This window comes from Podarcis liolepis, assembly GCF_965112155.1.
Source record: "Podarcis liolepis genome assembly, chromosome: 2".
NCBI classification, from domain to species: Eukaryota; Metazoa; Chordata; class Lepidosauria; order Squamata; family Lacertidae; genus Podarcis; species Podarcis liolepis.
This window is the reverse complement of record NC_139555.1, coordinates 67462259-67468258: the sequence shown is the minus strand read 5'-3', so window position 1 is coordinate 67468258 and position 6000 is coordinate 67462259. Positions and strand designations below refer to the sequence as shown.

Here is a 6000-nt window from a genome sequence, read left to right as displayed (position 1 = left end):
GAAGGACCATCTTCTTTTCCAGAAAACCTATTACTGTATACCTTGGGCCAGGCTTAGGAGGTCTGCACCTGATCCGGGACTAGAGAAAGCGCCCCCTTGAATGCAGAGGGCTTACTTTTTAATGTTTGATGTCTCACTGTGTTTTTATATTATTCCGGAAGCCGTCCAGAGTGGCTGGGACAACGCAATCAGATAGGTGGACTAAGAATTATAATTTATTGTTAGTTCCTAGTAGGCAAGCATAGGATTTCGCCACAATCCCAAATTCCTGGGTGATTATTATTACTATTATTATTATTAATTAGATTTATATTACCGAGGGCGGTTCATAGGGTAAAAAAAATAAATACTGTGGTTAAAAGCAGCAAAACAATAACGTCCCCACAAACACATTAAAAAAGCCGTGGAATATCATTTCTTATTAGATTTATATAGTTGGGCTTATGAATCCTCGATTTATATATATTTACTTGGAAGTCCCCGAACACAACGGGGCTTACTCCTGAGCAGCTAGAATCAGGCAGCGGGATCACCCCGAGGGATCTTCTCTCTCTCCGCCGGATTTCCATCCCGCCTTTCGCGACAAGCTAGGCCACCTGCGGCCACGCTGGCTGGGCTCCGCTCCCGCGCGGAGCGGCTGGACTGGCCCCGCGGGCGAGGAACGGGACCTGCAAGCGCCGAGGCGCCCAGGAGAGGGCGAGCCAGCCGCATCCTGCCCCCGCCCGCCAACCGAGCAGCGCGCCGGCCGCGACAGCAGCAGCAGCAGCAGCGACTTTTTGTTTCGGCGGGGCGGGCGCATGCGCTCTCCGCCGGCAAGGGCTAGAGGAGGGGGACGGACGGGCTGCTCTGGGAGCTGGCTGCAGGCGCAGAGCGCAGCACCGCGGAGGGCCCCATGGCCTCCTGCTAATGGGGCAGCGGCGCTCGCCGGCAGGCGGACCACGACCACGACGATGCTGCTGCCTGTGGAGGCCGATCGGGTGCCGCTGAGCCGACGCAGGCCGGGCATGGAGCCTTGGCAGCTGCTGTAGGAGCAGCCAGGAGGAGGCGGAGGAGGAGGCGGCGGAGGAGCGGGCGAACAAGCGAGCGGAACAATCCGAAGCCCCCCGGCTGGGGCGGAGACGGATCGCACAGCCCAGGTGATGGAGAAGCGCCCGAGCCACTTGCATCCCCACCCCACCCCCGCCCAGCATGCCCACTCCCCAGCCTTCCTAACGGCCCTTTCTCCTGAGCCTCGGGGCCCTTCCCAGATCCCCTCCCGCTCCCCGATCTCCTCCTTGGTCACCCCCCCCGATCCTTTCCAAACCCTCGCCCACGTTGCCAACACCGCCTCCCTCTTCTCCAGATCTGCCTGTCTTTTTACCCCCCCCCCACGCCGTCGCCTCTCGTTTCCTGAGGATCTTCCCTCCCAACGAGGGCCTCCTCCATCCCCTCCCACCTTCTTATTATGGCCCTTTCCCACCCAAACTCCTGGCTTGGCTGCTTAAAAGGCCGAGAGGCTGTGACTGAGAAGGGGGGGGTCTTCCCTGCCTGGATCCTCTTAAAGGCCTTCCGAACACCCCCTCCCCATTTGCCACGATACGTCGCCAAATTCATGGGACAGTTGCACAGTGCCTTTGAGTTATTGCAGCCTCTCTCTCCCACCCTTTCAAGAGCAATGCTGGGAAGCCCCCCCCCTTTCCCCGCCCTGCCCCCCTTTTCCTTGCGCGCAGGTCTGGAGGCTGCTTTTGCTGCCGCTTGGGTCTGGCAGCGAGCTTTGGAGGGGTTACTAGAGTTCAGACGCAGCTGAGCTCGCAGTAGGGGAGGGTGCGGGGGGGGGGTTCCGCAGCAAGTTGTAGATTAATGGAAAGTGCTGAATGGAAATAAAAAGCGAGGTGCGGGGGAGTGGAAGGGCCAGGGGAGTTAGGGAGAACTCGCTTTCCAAGGAGTGCGTCGGCTCCTTGCGGTGGGATCCTAACCTCACCCAGGGTGGTGACCTGGGTGCTGAGGTTTGGCAATGGCACTTGCGGCTCCCGGTTCCTTAAACGCTTTCGGACTGTTCACCTTGCTGGTCTTGCCACCGAGTTAGCCCCGAGCACCTAGATCCGGAACTGGTTACGAGGAATTAAAGGCCTGTCGAGATCATGCCCCAGGTATGTCGGATTGGAGTATGGACGATGGCTATTTGTTTATGGTCAGTCGTCGCGAGCGTTTTTGTTTTGTTTTTTACAGCGAGGCATGCTTTGCTGCAAAACCGTCCCATTTTGTGTGTGAAACTCGGTATTAAAGAGAGAAAGAGAGAGGAAGGAAGCGGGGAGTCTGAAGAGGTCCAGTTGTAAAGCAAATGCTTATGTAAGAATTATTTCCCTTTTCTCAGTCTGGTGAGCAGGCAGTCCGCCTGCACCTCTCCCTCCCAACCTGATTCTTTTAGGCACCTTAAATTAAAGCTTGCAATGTGTGTGCGTGTGTGTGTTGGGTTTAAAAATAATAATAATCTTTCTCTTTGGAGCTGCAGTTTGCCTTGACAGATGGGTAGCTATTGGAAATCTGCCTCCCTGTCAGGTATTACTTTGTCCTCTGGCAAGTACAGGAAAGGAGTGTGTGTGCTAGGAAGACAGGCTGGGCTGGAGGAAAACGTGACTTTAAAGATAATTTAACAGGCTCCACTCCTGCGCATTATATATTTTTTAAAAACCCAACACCTTAGTATGCTAACCTTTTGGTTATGATCACATGCAGATTTTGCTCTCTTTAATGTAGACTTCTGGAAATAAGTTCATTTAAAAGCTATGCGATTCTTGTGGCAGTGATCAGCTTCAATTTTTGTTAAGAGATGTGTTTAAAGCTCACTGTTTCGTGTGGAAGAGGCAAAGAGATTAATTTTCCATACATTATTGTAAATTAACACAGTTAACATGCTGGCATTGTACTGCAGATTTGATGTAACTAGCTCCTCTTGGTTTTACTTATTGTGCAGTGTAAAATTGCAATTCTCTGTATATAATTTTGGGGAAAATTCCACTAAATTCAGTGGGCTTTTGTCCAGTTTGGGATTGGGCTGCAGATTAAATTAAAACCACATTGTTAACTAAAGCTGTAATAAGAAAAGGATGGTTTAACTTAAATAAATAAGTTTTATGGTAAATAAAAATTGGCTTCTTTAATTGTGATCAATGGCATGCTTGTGTGAGTAGGCATTCTGACAAGCTTCTAGTTATACTGTTAGGAATATATTTGCATCAAAGTGATTTGGAAATAGGGTTGACAACACTTTCCTGAACAAAGCTCCTGTATTTCTAACAGCAGCATAGCTTGTAAAAAATAATATTCAGAAACTATCTGTGGAATACAGGAAAAGTAATCACCTACTAAGTTTCTGTTTGTCTTAAAGCTGTTAAATGGGGTCTTGCTGGATAAAAAGTTGGCAACTCAGCAGGGAATAGGCAACTCTGTGTTTTTTAACATTACGGCGCGTGACAATGTCTTTCAGAGCAACCAGGTTTTCTTCTAGCAGAAATGTGAACATCTTTCAACATAGCTTTCTGTCTGCTTTACAGTACTGTATTACACTTATAAAGTGAATGAAGAAACTGATGTCAGAAGTGAACTGAAATCAGTCAAGTATACCAGAGAGGGATTTCCCCTGTCCCCTTTTGAAAGTGATGCAAATTTCAGTTCCCTCCTAATATCTCATGTCCCGGGGGTAGGAATTAAGAACTGCAGATAAATTAATATGTTGCAGAACTGACAAGTGCTGCAAAAAGGTGTGCTACTTTATAGTCTGCTTTAAGTAAACACAGCACAAAATCCATTGAATTATTGCCTTTTGCCCTTTTTAGCTTGGCTATTGGTAGTTCAAACTATTAGAAGCCCAATTGATGCTTTATATTCCAGCTGCTCTTTTCAACCAGTACTCTGCATGATATCATCACACAATGTTTGATTCCAAATACCTTACTGCAGTGATTTTTTTTTTATATAAAAAAAGCTGTGGAACCAAATATAACTTTAATGTGTACTTGTCTTGAGTAGTAAAAGTGGTTGACGATGGTGTCCTTCAGTGTGTGCTGTGTTTACAATCGCCGAAATTCCATGAGATTTTCTCATGCAAATAATACACTTAATTTAACAGATTATTTATTCTGTGGAATAGCTTTGCGTTCTGCTTGTACAGATTTGCATAGGATTTTATTCAGCCAGCTTTCCCTCAGAGTAGACCCACTGAAATGAATGGGATTTAAGCTAGTCAGCGTCATTAATTTCAGTGGGTCTACTCTGAGTAAAAGTTGGTTGAAGAAAACCAGTAATTTACTGATACATGTATAAAGTGAGGAGCCCCAAAGTAGTTTACCACTTCAGTTTTTGTAGGATCAGAACTGTATTGTACACCGGCTGAACTTGGCATCCTTACCTTCTACTGGAACTTTGTGGCATTTATTAATTTTTACATCCAGTACAAGTTTCGTAGTGTCTGTAAAAAAACAGATCTCTCAAAATTATATCCTAGAAGTCATCTATGTATGAATACATATACGCTTTTATTGGAGATTCCGAACTGGGTGCCCACCAGGTGTTTGGGACTATAACTCACTTCTGCGAGTTAATGTAGCATTGCTGATGGGACTTGTAGTTCAAAACATGTAGAAAACACCTGGCTGAGAAAAGCTGCTTTAGATACCCGGAAGCACAGCACAGATTTGTATCCTTGAGTTGGTTCAGTATTGTTTCAGCCGGATGTCTGGTACATTTTACTGCTTTTGTGAATCTGCTGTACTTGCACTACATATGTTACATAGGTATCTTGGGGCGCACCCCCCCCCTCTTCTCTCACCCACAGAGGTGGTTGTTGAATAAAGACTTTCAGAAGACATCTGAAGGCAGCCCTGTACAGAGAAGTTTTTAATGTTGGATGTTTTGCGGTGGTTTTTATAAATTGTTGGAAGTTGTCCAGAGTGGCTGGGGCAACCCTGTCAGATGCTTGGCATATTATTATTGTTGTTGTTATTGTGCCTGAATTTTTTTAAGTGTTGCACAGTTATTAAAAGATAGGACAGCCCCTGCCTGAAGGTGCACAGTCTAATAAGACAGGATACGAAAGGGGGTGGGGAGAATGATGAGGTAAAAGGAAAACAAACTGCCTCTGATTGATTGATTGATTGATTGATTGATTTTCTATGCCACCCTTCATCTGAAAATCACAGAGTAGTTTACAAAACACACACACAAAAATACACAGCATAGTAACAAACGAAAACAATACCCCACATAAACGCTTTAGAAATATTGTACCACTAATTTGATTTATCCTGTGCTTGCAGGATAAATCGTATAAAAGTGCCAGAGAGCCCACTAAAGTTAAGTGTGGGCCAACTCTTTTGAGAAGGTGTATTTGCAAGACATCTGCAAGGACAGAGCTAAATGTCTGTGGATGCATACCTGAGTGTTGCCTTTCTCATATGGAACTTTCACTCCTTTTAAGGCATGGAGATGCACACTGACATCTTCCAAATACCACATGAGAAGCTGCCCCAAGAGCTCCTTTCGTGGAGCTGCCTTCTTGTCACTGGAAGGAAGGTGTCAGAGTAGTGTCCCTGGAGACCTGTCCTTTTTTCACTCACTTGGCAAGGCATGGTCAAAGCAGGAGCTTTCAGATTGCTAAAGTGCCTTCTCTAGATTGCCAGCCACTTCAAGGTTGCTTTTCATTATTTATTGAACATAAGATGAGCCTGCTGAATCAGGCCAATGGCCCATCTCGTCTAGAAGGTGATGGTGGTCCAGCTTCAGGCATGATTGCAGAAACTGGTTACTTAGGCTTCAGGCCTGGTCAAGGCACAGAAACTATCTCAGTCTCACTGGTTGATGACATTTGTTGGGGGAGAGATGGAAAGAGTGTGACCCTGCTTGTTCTCTTCAATCTCTTGACAGCTTTTGAGACTGTTGACCATGGTATCCTTCTGGATCATCTAAGGGAGATGAGGGCACTGTGTTTCCGTGGTTCCGCTCATACCTCTGGGGCCATTTCCA

At 46.6% G+C, this 6000-nt stretch overlaps 1 protein-coding gene across 2 annotated transcripts in view; it reads left to right on the top strand.

The window, feature by feature from the left end:
- The first annotated feature begins 697 nt into the window (after nt 1-697).
- RNF145 (ring finger protein 145) overlaps nt 698-6000 on the top strand; it is a 57300-nt gene continuing 51997 nt past the window's right edge. The window contains exon 1 of one of the 2 annotated variants that reach the window (XM_083488367.1): nt 698-1136. The gene's annotated coding sequence lies outside the window, so the exon portion shown is untranslated. Of the gene's footprint in view, nt 1137-2190; nt 2329-6000 lie in introns of those variants that run through there. The other variant, XM_083488368.1, reaches the window with a different exon arrangement.